This window comes from Mirounga angustirostris, unplaced genomic scaffold (genome assembly GCF_029215605.1).
Source record: "Mirounga angustirostris isolate CCGP_5_RB_7025 unplaced genomic scaffold, mMirAng1.0.hap1 SCAF_4, whole genome shotgun sequence".
NCBI classification, from domain to species: domain Eukaryota; kingdom Metazoa; phylum Chordata; class Mammalia; order Carnivora; family Phocidae; genus Mirounga; species Mirounga angustirostris.
The window spans coordinates 173781990-173803062 of NW_026991712.1; the positions used below are offsets into that span (position 1 = coordinate 173781990).

General features: G+C 43.1%; 1 protein-coding gene across 4 annotated transcripts in view; it reads right to left on the bottom strand.

The window, feature by feature from the left end:
- Positions 1-18031, bottom strand: part of ZBTB40 (zinc finger and BTB domain containing 40) — a 74935-nt gene extending 56904 nt beyond the window's left edge. For 3 of the 4 annotated variants that reach the window (XM_045898492.2, XM_045898488.2, XM_064589787.1), the window contains exon 1: positions 17872-18030. The gene's annotated coding sequence lies outside the window, so the exon portion shown is untranslated. Of the gene's footprint in view, positions 1-17871 lie in introns of all 4 variants that reach the window. The other variant, XM_064589788.1, reaches the window with a different exon arrangement.
- Positions 18032-21073: the final 3042 nt, after the last annotated feature.

A 21073-nucleotide genomic window follows, 5' to 3' on the forward strand; every position in this document is an offset into this window, starting at 1 on the left:
CAGGTAGAGTCTGAGCATCAATGTACACTACGCAGGCACCACAAGGCGTTCTGTCGTGTCCCTTCTATCACCTGGACTCTTCTACGGCTCCAGTCTCTCTTTTGAAAAAGTTGGACTCAGCTTTGTCTCTGAGGTAACCTTGTGCAGGTATTTAGTAGCACTGACCATGTGCTGACTTTTCAGTCTCTCTCAAATGCAAGCAGTGCCCTCCTGTTGCCCCTGCCCACAGGCTTTCCACTCAGTGCTCTGAGCATCTATCAGATCAGAACTACCCCTCCTGCAAGGAGCTTCATCCACTGAAGCTCCCAGCTCACTTCAAACTTAGCCACCCTCTAACTTCTCCCTGGCTATTACCAGATTGAGTCCTCACTCCCTTTCTTTCCCCATTCCTCACCCCCTTCCCCCTCCCATGCACTTCTGTCACCTGTCACTCTGCCTCCCTTCAGCCACTCTGCCACACATCACTAATGACAACTTTTTAAAAGTATTTATCAATACCAAACATACGTGAAATGATTCTTGATCAGAAGGATAATAAAAATCAGGGAATTCTGCAACTAAAATTATCCTTAGAGACTATGTAATTCAGGCCTGTCATTTTACAGATGAAAAAACGGATAGAAATTAAGTGACCTGCCAAGTCATGTACCTAGATAATGGCAGGGTCAAACCCAGGATGCAGACTTCTGGGTTTTCAAGACAGCATTTGAACCAAAATACCAAACTCCTAAGTATACAAAACAGGGAAGGGGTGCAGTGCGGGGCCTCCTAGGAATCTCACAGGCTCCCAAGTATACAAAACAGGGAAGGGGCGCAGTGCGGGGCCTCCTAGGAATCTCACAGGCTCCCAAGTATACAAAACAGGGAAGGGGCGCAGAGCGGGGCCTCCTAGGAATCTCACAGGCTCCCAAGTATACAAAACAGGGAAGGGGCACAGTGCGGGGCCTCCTAGGAATCTCACAGACTCCCAAGTATACAAAACAGGGAAGGGGCGCAGTGCGGGGCCTCCTAGGAATCTCACAGGCTCCCAAGTATACAAAACAGGGAAGGGGCGCAGTGCGGAGGGCTTCCTAGGAATCTCACAGGCTCCCAAGTATACAAAACAGGGAAGGGGCGCAGTGCGGAGGGCTTCCTAGGAATCTCACAGACTCCCAAGTATACAAAACAGGGAAGGGGTGCAGTGCGGGGCCTCCTAGGAATCTCACAGACTCCTAAGTATACAAACAGGGAAGGGGTGCAGTGCGGAGGGCTTCCTAGGAATCTCACAGACTGGCGGGCCACTAGCACCAGGTGTGTTACACAGCACATTTGCTATTTTTTCCTCTGAATGTTGATTAAATACCAACCACTGATAGCTCTTTCAATGAGAAAATAATTATCCTCAAGCCAGAAAACTGCCCAAAAGTGTCTCAGGGAATATATGATTGCAAATCCCCAATCCACTGTCATTAGTAGAACTGTAAGGTAGATTTATGACTTAACAAGAATAGAAAGAAAAAACACATTTTTAAAGTGACTATTTAAGATACTTAAAAGGTAACATATTTATTGAATTTATGTGTAACTGAGGTCATGATGGAAAAGGCCTTTTTACACATAAAGGAAACAGAAGAAATTCACAAATAATCAATAGATGTGATTACATAAAAACAAACTTCCAAAAAACAGTATCAACAATGCTAAAAGATAAATGACAAACGTGTCATATGAAGTGAAAAATAAGTGGTTAATATTAGAATAGAAAGATCATACAATCAATAAAGAAAACACATTAACATTTCAGTTTTTTAAAATGGACAAAGAAAATTCACAAACCAACTGATTTAAAAAGTTCACCCTTATGAATAACTAAAGAAATGCAAATTAAAACATTAACGCTATTTTGGGGCCATCAAATTGGAAAAGTTTTGCAGTGATAATATTTGAGAAGCAGTAGTTCCAGACCACACACTCTGATTTGGCAGACTTCAGTTTAAAGCCTCAAACACTCAGTGACCTTGGGGCAAGTCACCTTAATCACTGTGACCTTAATGTCTTTACAGTTCTTATGTGAGTGTGTGAAGATGAAATGGGATAATGCATCTGAATTGTTTTCGCAAAGTTCCTGTCAACAGTAAATGCTCAGTGTTAGCTGCTATTATTATAAAAATATTACTTGCATTAATAACGCAAGGGAGGGAGCATTGAGACAGGTGCCCACACAGTGCTGATGAAAGTATAAACTGGTAAAAATCCTCTAGGAAAATAATACGGTAAGTAATCTCATCTAGAGCTATAAAAAGTGTCTTTGGAGGAAGACATGAGAATTTGTGGGGGTTGGGAGGATATTCTCTATGCGCACTGTCTGAATGTTTTACCAGGATGTTTATATATCAGTTGTATAACTATAGATAAATAAAAAAGAATGAGAAGCCCATTATAGAAGAAAATTTTTTTTTAATATTTATGCCTTTAGACCCACTTCTAGGAATCCATCTATATGGAAATAATTAATTAGAGATATAATGAAATAGTTATGTATACTGAATTCAGAAGAATAGCATCACTGGTAAAAAAAAACTGGAAATTTAGATGTACAATATGAGGTTTTTAAGTAAATATGATATTACAGACATATTATGAAATATGCAGCCAGTAAAAAATTAGGCTCTCTATAGGATACCTATAGCACAAGCAACCAAAAATAAATAAATATATAACTAAATTGGACTTTATCCAATTTAAAAACTTTTGTGTATTAAAGGATACTTTTATGAAAGTAAAAAGAGAACCCCAGAATGGGAACAAATACTCTCAAATCTTTTATCTGATAAGGGTGTAGTATCCAGAATATATAAATATTAGCATATCAGAATACAGTATCCAGAACTCTTACAACTCACCAACAAAATGACAAATAAGCCCATTAAAATCAGGCAAAGGATTGGAATAAATCTCTCTCCAAAGAGGATATACAAAATGGCCAATAAGCACATGAAAAGATGCTCAATATCAGTTGCCATTAGGGAAATGGAGATCAAAACTGCCAAGAGCTACCACTCTACACCCACTAGGATACTGTAATAAAACAAACACACACACAGAAAGTACAAGTATTGCTGAGGATGTGGAGAAATTGGAACCCTCACACATTGCTGGTGGGAATGTAAAATGTGTAGCCACCGTGAAAAACAGTTTACAAGTTCCTCAGAAAGTTAAACAGAGATACTATATGAGCCAGCAATTCCAATCCTAGGTCTAACCCAAATGAAATGAAAACATATATCCACACATGGAGCATTATACATAACAGCCAAAACCTGGAAACAACCCAAATGTCCACCAACTGATAAATGAACAAACAAAATGTTGTATATCCATTCAATGGAATATTATTCAGCCATACAAAGGAATGGAATACAGAAAACATACAACAGGGGTGAAACTTAGAAACACTATGCTCTGTGAAAGAAGCCAGTCATGAAAGGCCACATGCTGAAGGATTCATTTATTTTTTTTTTAATTTTATTTATTTATTCATGAGAGACAGAGAGAGAGAGAGAGGCAGAGGGAGAAGCAGGCTCCCAAGGAGCAGGGAGCCCGATGCGGGACTCGATCCCAGGACCCTGAGATCATGACCTGAGCCGAAGGCAGACGCTTAACCATCTGAGCCACCCAGGCGCCCTGAAGGATTCATTTATATGAACTGTCCAGAACAGGCAAATCCACAGAGATAGGAAGTGGATTAGTGGTTGCCAGGGGCTAGGAGGAGGGGGAGTTGGGGAGTGAATGCTAATGGGTATGGGGTTTTTTTTGGGAGTGATGAAAATGTTCTAGAATTAAAAAGTGGTGATGGTTACACAGACTTTTAAGTTGTACACTTTAAAACAGTAAATTGTATGGTATGTGAATTATAGCTAAATAAATTTTTTTAATTAGGCTCTTGAAGATTTTTAATAACATGAGGAAATGCTCTCAATATACCAAAAGGAAAAAAAAAACCAGCATGCAATTGTATATATAATTCCAATTTGGTTTAAAAATATATGCACATGTATGTACACATTTGCATTTAAAAAATATATGTACATGTACACATTTGCATTTAAAAATGTACACATTTGACAGAAAATATGTCAAAATGCTAACAGTAGGTTCCTAGGTAGTGTTATGATGGGGGATTTATTTTCTTCCTCATACATTTCAGAATTTTTTATAGTAAACATGTATTATGGAATTTAAAAATAGAAACCCAGGTAGGTCTGGCTGGCTTCAAAGCCAGTGTCATTTCCAACAACCTATTCATTCATTAAACATTTATTTAGTTCCTACTATGTGCCAAGCAAAATTAAATAAGATATAATCTCTGCCTGCAGGGAATTTATACAAGTCTAGCCTGGGGTTTAAACCTGAGTCCATGGACTAGGAAAGGAAAGAAGAGTCCATGTCTCTAAATTACAGGCAATGTTGTCCAATTGCACACTTTCTGGGGCAGAGGGCCCACGGCTGTCCTGAGCAGCAGTGTAGCTTAGTGGTTAAGGATGGAGCTGAGCCAGACTACCTGGTGTGAAGCTTGAACATCCAATCACAAAGTATGTGATCTGAGGGGCGTAGGTTTCTCATCTACAAAATAGGGGAAATAATAGTACTTCTCTCACTGGGTGGTTAGAAGATTAAAGGAGTTAATACACCTAAAGCATCAGCAGTATGCACTGAGGACACAGTAAGTGCTCAATAAATGCATCAGCTGCTAGCCACTATCATCACTACCAGGGCCACCACCCCACCACTAAATTCTCAAGGAGGCAGAGACAGAACGGACTAAGGACCACTAGAAAGGTTGTTTTCCACATCTCAAAACTGGCAGCATCTGATTCTTGATAAGCCTATAATAACCGTTATATTAAACTAATTTCTATTTCCAGATTCTCTCAATTTCTAATGAAACTCTTCTTTTGAGGCATTCTATAAAACACAATGAGACAAAACATCAAAACAGTCAGCGTAACAAACTGCTTGTGTCCTCTTATCTTCTAACTCCTAGAAACAAGCAATTTTTCAAGGCTAGCCTTGGAAGGAGGCTTTGAGAGGCTTCTCTGTCTTTTGCCTGCCTTTCCGGCCATGCTGCTCTGATTGAATAGTTCACCCAAGATGACTCACAGGCCAAACTGCAAAATCTCTGGAGCAACACAGTCATCTAACGAGTGACTGCATTCCACCTACTGGGACTCTTCCATCCTACAGTCGAGAGTCTCAACAAGCAATCATCACTCCAATGCTTTTATATCCAAGTTCTTAGATGTTAAACAAACAAACAAACAAACAAACTCTTGGCTTTGTCACTGGTACTTATAGGCATTTTTCAGTGACCTGAAGATGTGGATAAGTTCCGAGGTTTCACCAACTTGATTTTGAGAATACACTTTTCCTTAGCTGGGAATAATCAATCTGGACCCATGGTAACACCGTACCAAAAAGTTCAAATTCAAAGATACCCACTTAACGTACAAATTAGAGAACTCAGGCAACTACACAATACCAAACCAGGCCTGGTGACTCAAGAGACTAGGTGCCTAACAGTAAGGGTCAGAGGCTCTAGAGCCAGCCCGCCCGCTGCCCAGGGGCCGAATCACAGCGCTGTCCCTCTCAACGGCTGTGTGGCTTTATGCAAGTGGCCTAACTCTCTAGGCCTCACTTTCCTCATATGTAAAATAGGGATATTAGTGCTTATTAGTGGGGTAGCTATAAGCACTAATAAGCCACTGCATGTATATGAGTCAATACGTGAAGGACATTTTCTATAACTTTGTAAACATTCATTAAATGTCAAAAGGAAGCATAAAATCCACCTGCCAAAATATTTTATTTTATAGTTCTTAGGTTGGATAATCCGTTCACAGATGTACTTCTAAAAAGTCACTTTGCCTCATCACTTATCTAAGTTACATATGTATCTTCTATATGTCAAATACTGCAAAAATTTTTTTTTAAAAAAGAATAAACTTTGGGGTGCCTGGGTGGCTCAGATGGTTAAGCGTCTGCCTTCGGCTCAGGTCATGATCCCAGGGTCCTGGGATCGAGTCCCGCATCGGGCTCCCTGCTCAGTGGGGAGCCTGCTTCTCCCTCTGCCTCTCTCTCTCTCTCTCTCTCGCTCTGTCTCTTATGAATAAATAAATAAAATCTTTAAAAAATAAAAAAGAATAAACTTTATAGACAACCACACTGCTAGTTTCAAACAGCTGGTCTGAGATGGGAGTCAGCTAGGAAAGGGAGAGAAAATGGGCTGGGTTAGGCCTCTCATAACAGAGTGCTGGGCTATAATCTGAGAGAATTCAAGGCCTTAAACTCATTGAAAATTAGCCAGAAATATGGGAACGTTTGAAATCACCTGGTCCAATTCAGACATTTTGTAGATGAGGAAACGAAGGTGTTGACAAGTGTCTTAAGATCTTCCAAATCAGTAATGACAGAAATGAGACTCTTCCTGTTACCTGTATTTTTGGTACACACTCTGTAAGTGGAAAGCAACGAAGAACACATTTTGGAAAGGGAAAAGGACACAGTTCAGAAGGGTTAAGGGAGGGATCTAACAATAGGAGCTTATATTTGCAAAGGTTTATTATATCCCAGGCACTATGCCAAGCACTCTGCATGGTAGCCTTATATAATTTTTGCAAAACCTGTGAGGTAGTTACCATTATTAATTCCACTTTCAACTGAGAAAGTAGAATCCTATCAAAAGTAAACGGCTTGCCCCAAATCACAAAGCCGCTGAGTGCCAGAGTCCGTAAATGAACCCACGCTGTCTGACTCCAGAGCCGGAACTTTCACCGCTGGATACTGCCCAAACGTGGGACTGAAAAAGCTGTGAAGCTCTTGATCCCTCAGTCTTTCTCTTACTTTTTTGGTAACTTCTCTGTTCAGAGGCAGTGCAGAGATACATAGTAAAGAAAGTGGGGTTTCATTGTTGCTGCTGTTTGTTTTTAATTCCAGTATAGTTAACATACAGTGTTATATTAGTTTCAGGTGTACAATATAGAGATTCAACAATTCTATATATTATCCAGTGCTCATCATTGATAGTGTAGATAAATAAAGTGTTTTTAAAGAAGAGATGCCATTAATTTAGGGGCTACTCATCCTGTGTTATATGAGGCACCACACACACTTGTCAAGGCCCTGACTTGTCCAAGGCCACGAAGAAGGTGATGGTGCTGCTGGGGGAGGTGGAGCCCATAAAGCCCCAGCGGGGCTCTACAGCCCCATTTCCTTAGTCAGGGAATAGTGTGTGCCTGTCCATCCAGCAGATCTTTACTGAGCCCAGCCAAACACCCTTAACTAAAGCTGTCCTTACAGAGAAGAAATTCAGCATAATCCTGCTCTCAAAGAACTGGCACAGGTAAGAACAGATCACTTTCAGCTTGGAATCCTACTCTTCTTATACCTCAGTAGCTGAGTATCAGAAGCACTGAAGACTATGGAGCTCCCACTGCCCACATTACTGCCCTAGGACACCATGCAGATCACCCAACCTTCGCTAGACCTCTGTGCACACTTCGCAGATGAACTCCATTCTCCTCTCCTCCGAGTGCTGGAAGTTTTTTGTCTTTGAAGAAGCAGGAATTATTTTCATCTCTAGCTTTCTCTTGTCTATCACCAGGGAGTATGACAAAAGGGTTAACTTGAGGAGCTAACAACAACAAAAAATGCAAAAGAGGATAACTTCTCTATTGCTTCTAACTTTGGGAAAGAGCTATGGGATCCCATAGTATTTGCTCAAAAATGTTCAAAGGAAGACATGAAAATTTCATCCTCAACACTTCACTGCCTGAGAAAAAAATCCAGAACTCTAGGGGCCAATTATTCTGCTGTCTTGGACTCTGACCTTAGAAAGGTTTGAACCTGACTGGAACTGAGGCAGCTGACAGCAGAGTACCAGCTATATGAGCAGCCAGTATCTAGGATGGTCAGATCTAATGACTGCCAGGGCTTCAGAGCATCATTCACAAGTTACAGTACCACACTAAACCTATGGGCTAAATGAATAAGAGCAGCAAATTTTACTGTTATTTAAATTCACAAGTTCCTACTATGTTCCCAATATCATGCTGGGAGCCAGGTACTCAAAACACTGGCAGGCCTTTAAAAATCAACTAGTACTGGACTGCACTCATAAAACTAGGCCAAGAGAAGGCAAGTGAGAGCAGAGCATTAGGGAACGAGGAGGAAGGGGTGATAGGAGGGCTTACTGTTTGCAAACAGAAGTGAGGGAAATCTTTGTGATACGAATTAGAAGGGAAGACTAATGTAATACTATGAGCTGGAGTTTAGAATGGAGTGGCTCTTGACTGTCTCCCTTGCTTTCGCTTTTCCCTGGCCAGTTGGGAGTTTAAAATTTGAAAAATAATTTTTTTTTTAAAGATTTTATTTATTTGAGAGAGAGAGAAAGCACGAGAGGGGGGAGGGTCAGAGGGAGAAGCAGACTCCCCGCCAAGCAGGAAGCCTGATGCGGAACTCAATCCTGACTCCAGGATCATGACCTGAGCCGAAGGCAGTCGCTTAACCAACTGAGCGACCCAGGCACCCCTGAAAAATAATCTTAATAAGGAGCTAAAAAGAGTTGGGTTCTAAACCTGACTTTAACTTTGTAACCTTGAGTTACTTAATTTTTCAAAACCTGTTTCCTCAACTGTAAAAGGGAGGTAACATGTATATGGGAGCTCATAATGCCATTCACACTTTTGTATGTTTGAAACTTCCATATTTTAATGGAGACACTAAAACCTATTGCTTAGTTGCTATACGGATTACAAGAAATAATTATGGAAAATACCTAGCCAGCGCCTGGCCTTTGTAGTATTCAATAAATGATAACTACCATTATCAACATGCTATTTATTAAAGTTCTGGGATGCGGGCAGAGAACAACATACTACAAAGCAGTGAATTAATAGCCACAGACTGTACAATTAGGAATATCTGGATGTCTGTACAAGGTCACTGTTTGTTTGGGTTTTTTTGAGATTTATTTATTTATTTATTTATTTGACAGAGAGAGACACAGCAAGAGAGGGAACACAAGCAGGGGGAGTGGGAGAGGGAGAATCAGGCTTCCCGCCAAGCAGGGAGCCCGATGCAGGGCTCGACCCCAGGACCCTGGGATTACCACCCGAGCCGAAGGCAGACGCCCAACGACTGAGCCACCCAGGTGCCCTATACAAGGACAATCTTCCCATATATGGGTCTTACAGGCTCGCTCTTTCATCTACTTTCATCTTCCCCTTCCTGCTTTATTCATCCATTCAACAAATATGCACAGACTGCCTACTGTATGTAGGACACAGAGCTACGTACTGAGAATGAAGGAGAACAGACAAGAGAAGGGGTTTTGAGGGGACAATATAACAGGATGGGCTGGGGGGGGACATCTATGAACTATCTGAAATGATATATAAAAAGTTTTGAGTATGTGGGTGTATACACCCCTCTGAGAAGTTCTGGAAGGATTCTAAAAGGAATTTTTTTTTTTTTTAAGTTAAGACTGAAAATCAACAAGCAGCATACAAAATTTATAGGAAAAATCATAAAACACTCCTGAAAAATCACAAAAGTAGCCTAGAGCAAATGGAAAGATGGGACACGATCTTGGACAAGAAGACTCAACATCAGAAAGATGTCAGTTCTCTCTAAGCTAATTAATAAATTTAACATAATCTCAATAGGAATACCATCCATCTGTTGCTGCCTGAAACTAGACAAATTGATTATAAAGTTTATATGGCAGAATAAACAAGCAAAAGCAGCCAGGAAAACACTAAGAAAGAGCAATATGAAAAAACTGGCCCTTCCAGATGTTAAAAAATTACAAAGCGTCTAAAATTAAGATGGTTTTGTAACGGCATATGAATTGACAATCAAACCCATGGAACAAAATAGAAAATCCAATAAGAAACCCAAATGTATACAACAGTTTAGTATCCAATTAAAACAGCATCTCAAATCAATAGACAAAAAATAAGAGCTTTCTTTTTTTTCTCTTTCCTTTTTTTTTTTGAGAGAGAAGAGAACGGGGCAGGGGGTGGGGGGAAGGGGGGGGAGAGGGATAGTCTTAAGCAGGCTTCATGCCCAGCATGGAGCCCAGCCTCATGACCCCAAGATCATGACCTGAGTTGAAATCAAGAGCTGGACGCTTAACTGACTGAGCCACCGAGGCCCCCTAGTAAGAACTTTTCATACGTGGGAAAAGATAAAATTGGATCCTTCCTCAAACCAAATGTCAAGATAAATTCCAGGGGTGCCTGGGTGGCTCAGTCGTTGGGTGTCTGCCTTCGGCTCGGGTCGTGATCCCGGGGTCCTGGGATCAAGCCCCGCATCAGGCTCCCTGCTCGGTGGGAAGCCTGCTTCTCCCTCTCCCACTCCCCCTGCTTGTGTTCCCTCTCTCACTGTGTCTCTCTCTGTCAAATAAATTTAAAAAATTAAAAAATAAAAATCATAAAAAAACTATGAGATCGCAGGGCGCCTGGGTGGCTCAGTCGTTAAGCGTCTGCCTTCAGCTCAGGTCATGATCCCAGGGTCCTGGGATCGAGCCCCGCATCGGGCTCCCTGCTCCACGGGAGGCCTGCTTCTCCCTCTCCCACTCCCCCTGCTTGTGTTCCCTCTCTCACTGTGTCTCTCTCTCTGTCAAATAAATAAATAAAATCTATTTAAAAAGGTGGGGGGCGCCTGGGTGGCTCAGTCTCTAAGCGTCTGCCTTCGGCTCAGGTCATGATCCCAGGGTCCTGGGATCGAGCCCCACATCGGGCTCCCTGCTCCACGGGAGGCCTGCTTCTCCCTCTCCCACTCCCCCTGCTTGTGTTCCCTCTCTCACTGTGTCTCCCTCTCTGTCAAATAAATAAATAAAATCTATTTAAAAAGGTGGGGGGCGCCTGGGTGGCTCAGTCTCTAAGCGTCTGCCTTCGGCTCAGGTCATGATCCCAGGGTCCTGGGATCAAGCCCCGCATCAGGCTCCCTGCTCGGTGGGAAGCCTGCTTCTCCCTCTCCCACTCCCCCTGCTTGTGTTCCCTCTCTCGCTCTGTCTCTCTCTGTCAAATAAATAAATTTAAAAAAAAGATAAATTCCAAAAGGATAAGAACCTTAGATGTTTAAAAAATAAAAAGTGAAACCATACATATACTGGAAGAAAACATAATGAATTCCCCATAAATTAAGAGCAGGGCAGACTTCCTAACTGTGACTCAAAATCTAAAGCAATACACTGTTAAGACCCATAAATATAATATATAAAGATGTAAAACTTTTGTACAGCAATAAAACAACATACGCAATATTTTTGCAACTTATACCACAGACATTGAGCAGATATCCTGTATCTCATTAAAGGAGAAAACAAATTTAAACTATACTGAAATGATTTCTTACCTAACAGATGGGCAAACCCCCCAAAACTTTGATAGGAAGACTCAAGAGAAACAGAGGAGGAGGATCAGGTATGAAATAAAAACTTCTATGAACGCACCTTGTTATGTAGTTTTGATTTTTGAACCACATAAATGGTTTACATAGTTAAAAAACAAAATTAGATTTTTAAAAGCAATTCTTTTTTTTTTTTTTTTAAGATCTTATTTATTTGAAAGAGAGAGAGGAAGAGGGAGAGAGAGTGTGCAGGAGCCAGGGGAGGGGCAAAGGGATGAGAGAGAGGCAGACTCCCCACCGAGCAGGGAGCCCGATGCGGGACTCGATCCCAGGACCCTGAGACCATGACCTGAGCGGAAGGCAGACGCTTAACCAAATGAGCCACCCAGGTGCCCTAAAAGCAATTCTTAAAGTTTGAAACAAATGAGCCTGTTGATAAAGCTTATCAAGTTGGTGGCATAATAAATATAAATATATCAACTGACCTCAGGACAGTATTTGACTACACATCTGAAACAGCACATAGTCCCGGGACAAAGGAACCACATAAAAACTCAAACAACATTCGGTGATCTAACAGTCAGTGCAGATAGTGGTACTGCTACCGGCCTGGTTAGTAACAGGGCCAGGAAAATCCAAAGCCCCAGAGTGCCGCCCACTTGTCCTGGGAAGGATGAAGCTCTGTGGCCCACTGAGCATGACGGACTGGGTACTCAAGTAGAAAGGGTGAGAGGAGGGGAGAGAGTAAGATGAGGCTTGAGACGGGCCCAGCCAGAGCTTGAGGGCAGCACAGTCCAAGCCAAGGAACTGCACTGTCCTGAGGGCAGGCAAGCCATCCGAGAGTTCTAAGCAAGGGGGAAACAGTCACATGTGATCTGTGCTTTATAAAGATCACTGGCAACAGTGTACAAAATAGATTAGAAAGGAACAAAGGAAGAAGCCAGCTGGCCAGTTCTGAAGCTGTTGTAGTAATTCAGGGCAAGAGATTATAGTAGCTTTAACCAAAAGAGAAAGGGGACATCAGTAGGCTTGTAGCCTAAATAAATGTGTGCTATTTGTGGGTAGGGGGTGGAAGGAGGGTAGGCGGTTGACAGAAGGGGAAGAACATGGGGGGACTTTCTGCCTTTTGCAACTCTGTGGTGCCATCCACTGAGATTAGGAACCGAAGATAAGTACCAGATGGAAGAAAAATGGCAAGTTCACTGCTGCCAGAGCCCCTGACATCATCCTTCAGAGCTAGTGGGGACAAGGAGCTAAAGGAGTCAAGGACGAAGATCCAACAGTCAGGCTGCAGTCTTAGAAAGCTGAGAAACAGATGAAACTAGCAGGTTAGCTGAACTCTTGCAATATTTTCTCAAAATCAGAAATAGAACCACATACTGTTCACTTTGTTTTTTATTTTAATAAATTTCAAGTAACCAAATATTTAGAGCCCCAAAAGCTAGTAATCCCTTGTTTCTAATCTCCCTCTATCCTTCTTGGGCCCTTTCCTTCATAAAAATTTACTTCATCAAACATTGAGAGTCCCAGAATTAGACTCTCTGCTAATAGCAGAGGTCACTCATGCAAATACCTCCAGGGGTCAGACAGATGTAAAATCTCTCTCTGTAAATATAAGCAACTCACTGACAAACACTGTATGGGCCAAACAAACTGTGGCCCACAGCAGTTTTCTACTGAGGTCCCATGTTTGCAAAACATCCCAAGATAAAGACTTAAAGACAGTTCCTTCCTTTTCTTTCCATTTTTCTAATAAACCAGAAATTGCATCTTTGAGTTGACTTTTTCAGAGGTCCCAATATTAGTGTAAGTGAGATAAATTTGGTTTCAGAAAGAGCTCTCTTTCCCTTCACAGACAACAGAGGGATGCCAGGACAAAGCAGGGGCAGCATCTCTCCTCCTTCACTCCTCTGTCTCTGCCTCCTTGAATCCATCCCGCTCCTCCTCCTCTCTCCCTCCTAAGGTCCTGAGGAACCGAGTCCATCTGCACGAAATTGATGCCTAGAGCCAAAGTATTAGGCTGCTACCACTCTTCCTTTCACCTGTCAGAAGAAACAAATATGGCAACTGCTACCAAGGTTGCCAAGACAACACATCATCAGTGTGGCAGTCTCCTGTAAAATCACGACAATGACCTCTGAGGCATTTCTGAAGTACCTCATTGGGTAAATACCTCTACCAGACATGATCACTCAACTATGCTTGGCCACTTCTGACAGGAAACATGGCCCGAAAAGATACTTTCAAAACTGCAGTCAAGACCATACAGCAGTAAGAAATAACTGGTTTCAGGGGGATTCTCAACACTACTTTGGGCCAGTGGTATTACATGTGACATTTCATTGTTGGCTCTGCACCTCGAGGGTCAAGGATCCCTCTGAGACCTGATTAGAGAAATGGACTCACTCCCCAGAAAAATGACATTCAGACAAATTTGCAGGCAAATGTAAAGGATTTGTGGGTCCCCTGCAACTCAACCATTTATCCCATTTTAACAACCTGGGATCAGCTATAATGTATTTACTTCATCTAAGGAAATTAAATACTTGGTGTCATGAGTTTGAGGATTTGGGGTTAAATAACAACATTAGGGAAATACAAGGAAAGCTAGAGTTCTTTCCTTACCCTTCTTTCCCTTGAGGGCTGCAGAAGCCTCAAAACCGCAACAGTCTCTGCAAATGACATACCGTATCCCTTCCATGACTTAGAGAAAGTGACAGTCTCCTCTCTGAATTTAAATGCCCTTAACATTTAATTCTTTCCTCTACATGGTTACAACTTGCTTTCTTCGAATTATCGAGATGATGGCTTTAGAAAGCAGCCTATTGGAGATCCGGAAAACCATAAATTCCAATTCAATTTCCTTGTGAAAATCAAAGAGCTCACTCTCTTGAACAGTTGAAAGCGGCTGAGGGGTCACTGTCTTCCTCCGGGGTGCTGGTATAGGCAGTACTCCAGAAGGGTAACGTAAATACTCAGTATGAGGCAACAGGGCATACCAATTTGTTTTTCAATCTATTTTATTTCAGTTCAAAGCTTCTTTGCAGACAGATAGCCCAAGAAAACAAGCCACACTTTGGTTATACTCAGTCTTCTTCTATCTCCAAAAGCAGTTGAGTATTGCCAAAGTGTGGCTTGTTTTCCTGCAGTGCCTGTCTGAAATGATGCTTTGAACTGAAATAAAATAGATTGAAAAACAAATTGGTATGCCCTCGCTCCTACTGCAGCTTTATATTATCCTTCAGAACTAGTGTTACCACCTTCTCTTTACTGGAACCCAACAGACCCAAATCACAGAGTAAAACTGAATACTTGAAATGTGAAGGTCCCACCCAAAACTAAAACAGCAATTTAATGCAGGGCTTATTGTTAACATTGCATTAACATGCCACTCTCTGTCCAGTTCCTTGCTCCATTTGCTGGGAGGGATTACATCTTCTAAGGATATGTGCGATCCAGTTACTAGACACAGTTTAAAGCAAAACTTGACATGGCTGATCTTCTTATACAGTTTGATTTCTTACTGCCTCTGCAATTTTTCACATTCATGAACCCAAATACCTTCTAATTTTTACCAATTCAGAAAGTCTGCTACTTGTTTTAAAGCATTCAATGCCTTGCATAAAGTACGCAACGTTATTTTGAACTTTTGGAGGAAACCCCAAATCATTTGCAAACAAACTCTGAAATGACCATTACCTAGAAGAAACCTATCATTTTCTTAGACTGCCTTAAGAAAATGCACATGCCTTCAATGGAGGAACACACTAAAATAATGAGAAGTGTTCTGAATAGACAGTTGTATAATCTGGTTGAAAAAAAAAATTAAAAGCCATTTGGAAGAGTTCCTCTCTCAACAGAAACATTAAGAAAAAATAAGATCTGTTCTTGTCCCCCCACCCCATCAAATATAGAAACATACATACACATCCTCAGTTCTGTTGATAACATAATCCTGGATTTCTGTTATTATTTAGCACTTCAGATAAATTTCCATCTGGGGCCAAATTTGGTTAGTTTTCTCTAACTGGAACTCAGCAACATGTGTAACAACAAAAAGAAAACACCCAACCTGTTATTACATTTTCTCTTATTTAATCCACATAACAACCCTTGGAGGAGGTACCATCATCCGCCTTTCACATATTAATCTGTAACTGGCCCATGGGTGGGCCACTCTCTCAGCAGTAAAGCTGGCTTCAGGGGCCAGAGACTGGGAGCACGGGACTGAATCACAGCACCACTACTCACTTCTTCCAGCCCTCCAACACCCCAGATTCTTGCCACCTCACAATCTCTGATCCTATTAAAAAGTTCTTCCTTCCCAGTTGTCTCCCCTTTCCCTTCTTGCTGGACTGGATCCTTGTTTCAGCTTCAGCTATCTTTCTCCAGCAGCTTACTGGGCCATTCCGGTAAAAGGGGGTCTTCCAGGTTAGCATTATTTGACTACCTTCATCACAGATGCTACTATTTGCCTTAGACAAGAGGTGTTAGGTCCATCTTGCCCATGGTAATCGTAAGGCCTAGCACAGTGGTGTCTGGTACATAGCAGGCAGTCAAATATTTGCTCAACCAATGGCCTGAATTTGTTTAAATACTTACCAGACTACAGGCTGTGAACACTGGCTAGCAGCTGATACAAAAACAGGTAAGGTGTGGTCCTGTCCTTGAGGGCATCCCAAATTGGTAGAAAAGATAATAAACACATGGGATAATACAGGGTGGTGTGATCAGCTAAGGTTCATATATTAGCTCCCTTGAATATTAGCTATGTAACCTTGGACATGCTCTCCTCTCTGAGTCTCGGTGTCCTCATCTTTAAAATGGAAATACTAATACTACCTTTGTCATAGTGTTAGCGAGAAGACTGAATGATAATCCACGTAAATAAAGCACATAGTGCATTAGCATGCAGAAATCACTTAATAACTAACTACTAATTTTATTATGATGCTATGACAGCTGTATTTGAAATTACCTTTGTTTACCTGTATACCATCTGTCCAAGACCCTACTGAATTTAAATTCTGTGAAAGGCTAAAGATCATGTTGATCTTGTTCACCACTTTATTTCCAGGGATTTGAATCATCCCTAGTACATAGCAGGTGCTCAACTAATACTGAATGATTCATGAAAGCATGCATGCAGGCATGGAGTGTTCTGAAATCATTTGCAAACTAGCGATGCACAGCCCGTTTGGGAACGACTGCCATAAGAAAGGCATCTAAATTAGAAAGGAAGGTGTGGCAGAAGTTTGATGATTTAGCTAAGGAAAGAAAAACTTCATTTTGAGGTTGTAATTGTATCTCCATAAACCATTCACAGATTTGGATACAATTTCAAGCCAGAACCAAGGAGCCCCAGGTTGAGACTTGAAAGAAGTTGAAGCTGTGTGGGGTGGGTTACCAAGCAGAGGGCTCCCTAGGGTGAGCTCAATCTGCCAGACCTATAATCTATTGCACCCTTAGGAAGCTTAACCTCAGAATCTGGGCTTCCTCTCGTAGGTGGAAATATGGACACTTACTTACGAAGTGTTGTTAACAAACAAAAAAACCTCTGGGTATGAACATAAAGAAAATCCTGGCTTATTGTAGGCGCTAGATGGATGGTACTGTTATCAAAAATAGGGGAAACAATTCCCACGTTGAGTAACAGATCAATAAGGCCAGAGCTTTAGGTGTACGGGGTAGCTTTAACTGAAGTTTCCCATTCCATGAGAAGTGATCAGAAGAACCGCTGGACAACACTGACCAGTCTACTTGTGTCCAGGGCGGAGGTTGGCACACTTCTCCTGCTTAGGGCCAGGCCGAAGTATTTTCGGCTTTGTGGGCTATGCCGTATCTATCCCAACTACTCAACTTAGCCCTTGTAGCAAGAAAGGAGCCATAGATGATACAGAACAATGAACATGGCTGTGCTCCAATAAAACTTCACTTGAGGACACTGATATTTGATTTCATATACATTTCACAAATTACATGAAAGTCTTCTCCGCGCCCGCCCCCCAGCCATTTAAAAATGTAAAAACCACTATTAGTTCCCGACAGACAAAAACGGTGGGGTGGGGATTGGCCCAAGGCCGGAGTTTCCCGACGCCTGGTGCACTTGGCAGAAGAGCGGGGGAAGAGACTCGAGAAGCAGCAGCGAGGAGGCCTCAGATCGCGCCAAACAGCAGACGGTGAGGGGCGAGGACAGGCCCCAGGCGGCGGGCAGGGCCCAGGCTGGGGCCAAGCCGGGTGCGCCCCGACGCAGCCCCACGGCCTCTCCCCACCGCAGACTTACAGCCCAGCCTGCGCTCGGGGTGGGAGCCGCCCCAGGGGGTCCGCGTCCCGGGCGAGAGGAGGCGGATGGGACTTGGCAGAGCCCCGCGGAGTTCGCACGCCGAAGGGTCTCAGCGCGCCCCTGATTTGGGGCGCCTCTCGGGCCTCAGCTGCGAAAGGGGTCTCCAAGCTGAGTCCCAGCCCCGTTTCTATGGTTACCTGTTCAGCACCGATTCAAACTGCCGTTCTTTATTGACAGCGCCATAGAGGACACGAACACTCCTGCCCGAAGGGAACAATAAAGCTTTCTCCATTCAACAGCGCCAGAGACGCCAGACGGCGGCCATTTTGAGACCGGCGCGTAAGGAGTATAAGCGGCGAGGGGGCGGCCCGGCCTGCCCCGCGCGCCACAGTCACGTGCCGGGGGCGGGCCTCACGGGGCGGGGCCTGCGTCGCGCGCGCCCTCCACCAATGCCAGGGTGCTGGGGCTAGCGGGTTGCGGGCTTGTTCTCTGACCTATGACCCTTGGCCACTCCCTCCTCCCCACACTCTCTTTTGAAAGTTTTAGTGGGGTTCCACGGACTCTTGCTGGGGCAGTGCTAGGCTTAGGATCTTATTTCAAGAATGGCGCAGAAGTAGACACAAAAGGTTTCTCTACATTTTTCCAAAACATGTTCACGTGCGAGGCGGAGACGTGACCTGAGCCGCGTCTCCAGACGCATCCTCATTGGTGGGCAGGCTTGGCACGGCTCGGCCGTGATAGGCTAACAGGCTCGTGTCAGCCAATCGTGGTGTCTTGAAGATACCTTGATCCCGCCTCTCCCTCGTCCCTCTCAGGAATTTAGGGGGTGTGTGTAGGGGGGCGATCATAGCTTTTTTGCTCAGTTACTCTTTCTCACGCTTTGATGCACAGTGAGCGTTCCACGTTGGAGCTCCTGTTGCCACCCTCATACAGCCCAACAGATTAAGTCAGATCCAGACAGTATCCGACAAATTAAGTCACATCAGTGCTGGGCCACTGAACCTCACACTGTCACTCTGTCACTGACGCGCAGCCAATTTTTCTGTCACTGCCAGTCATGCCGCCCAAATCCAGCAGTCTCAGTACAATGCCGAGTTCCCTCTGTGGTTACAGCTGTTAAATCCACAACGTCAATATTCGGTCGTTCTGAGAGCTGTCATTGTCAGACTGACGCCCACTCCATCACCGTTTTTAGTCACAAATTCAATCTGCGGGGCAGAACTGTCACTTGCATTGTTGCCGTCATTGGGTTCATTATTGTTTACTGTCACTGTCCGGTAGGCGACCACTGTCAATGACCACAAACTTCAAACAGTTCCGTGCAGTGTAGCAGTTGGACCCTGTGCCCAGCTGTCACCCTTTCGGTTGTTCTCACCGTCATTGTCATTCAGCTACTTTCACTGCCCCATAGTCAAGCCAATATTTAGCAGGCCCCTACTGGGTGCACAGCTGTCCTCGTTACTGCCCAATTAGTCACTTTCACTATTATACACACATGTCCCTGTCATATCCAGGGTCAGATTTACTATAGCTGACACCCAGTCACTTTTGTAGTCCCTAGAGCCACACCCCAGCTGTTATCCCCCCGATCATGCATTTCCACCATCTCTGCATTCTCCTTTAATAGGAGCCCCCAATATACAGGGTTGCCAGATTTGGCAAACAAGCAACAAATACCTAGAATGGTACGTGGCACATCTTAGGTGCTCAAAAAATAGTTCTCAAATTAATGGATTTTTTTTTTGCAGAACAGGATTATTGCTGATGTACTGTATGTAAATGTGAATGGCTTGCGGTTCAAACAGCTCAAACAGTAGGAATAAGTTTGCAGCCATGATCTGTCCTCCCTGTTCCATTTAACAAGGTTCTGCATCCTACAGGGACTAGGAGAAAACACGAGAAATGTGGCTACCACATACATGAATTCCTGGGACCACAGTTACAAAGAATAGGATTTCTTAATTTTGTATTTCTTATTTTAAAAGGAATATATGTTTATAAAATATAGGAAGGACTCTTTCTTTCTGAAGGACTGTTTTAGCTATAACAAACAAAGAATACCAGCCCTCAACACACACTCATACAGAGTCATGGGTCAATGGCTGCAGTTTCTCCATGACTGTTTACGTGAGGTTTTGCATTATTAGAAGTTCCCAGGGGACTGCCTTGCCTATAGTTCATGAAGAACAGCATAGGGTCATGGAAACAATGGTACTGGCTTCCATCTGGCCATCACATGGGAGGATAAGAAAACAAAGACGGGAACCTCTAAGCACTTCATCTCTCCAGAGAGCCTCAAGGACTTTTGGAGAAATAACTTGTGCTTCCCAATCGCCAGAAGGACCCAATCCTTGACCTAAAGGAGGAAGGTACTTGAGAACTTTTCACCCTTTCTTGTACCTTGATAGAGAATGTTCCCAGGCTGATGCCCGAGGGGGCTCCAGCTAAACCACCAGTTGTTTCGGGAGTGACTACTATATGCCAAGGACACTGAGGTGAATAGACATGGTCCCTGGCATAGGTAATAGAACAGCCAACCCCACTTCGACTGCTAATAACAGCCAGGCCTCATTTGCCTCTCCCTTATTCTCTGCCAGGTACCAGGCCAAGCTTTACCTAGATTATCTCATTGAATTCTCATCACCCCCCAAAGAGGTAGGTGACATTATTACCCTCTTTTATGCAAGAGAAAACAGATTCAGAGAAGGTGACACAGCTCCCAAGAAGGAGAGTTGGGGTTTAAACCTAAGAAGTCTGATTCCAGAGTCTTCACTTTTTCCCCTCAGGATAATGACTTGAGGGTTTTACAAAATATATGTGTCCATTATAAAGAGTTCAAGGATTACAGGGGGAAAAAAATGAACGAGAGATTTAAAAACAGAATCACTATAAATCCTAGCACTTAGCAGTAACATATCACTATAGCTGAAGCATTTCTCCATCCCTGGGCATATATATGTAGGTGGGTAGATGGAGGGATAATAATGATAATAATGAGTTTCCCTCCAGTATTGCACTATGTGCTGGACACTGTTCCAAGCGCTTTCCATGAATTAACATATTTAATTTACTCAGAGAGAGATGGAGAGACATAATTTTATTAAAACGAACTCATTTCACATACTCGTGGTTCACATCAGCAGCCAACCACCCGCTGATGTTTTTCCCCAAATCTGGTTCTTTTCTCAGTCTTTGCTGTCTCCTCTCTGCCTTCTAATCAAATCCTAAGCCCAGAGTCCTTGGGCTGCAAAAGCTGAGTCTTTAAATAGCACCCTCTCCACAGCTGCTGCCCGGTCAAATGTCTCTGCTGTTCCCTCGGGCCGTGGCGGTATTTGTAGAGGTGAAGTTTGCTAGATGCTTGACATACGCTTTTTATTTGTTAGAGTAGGTATCTGGGCC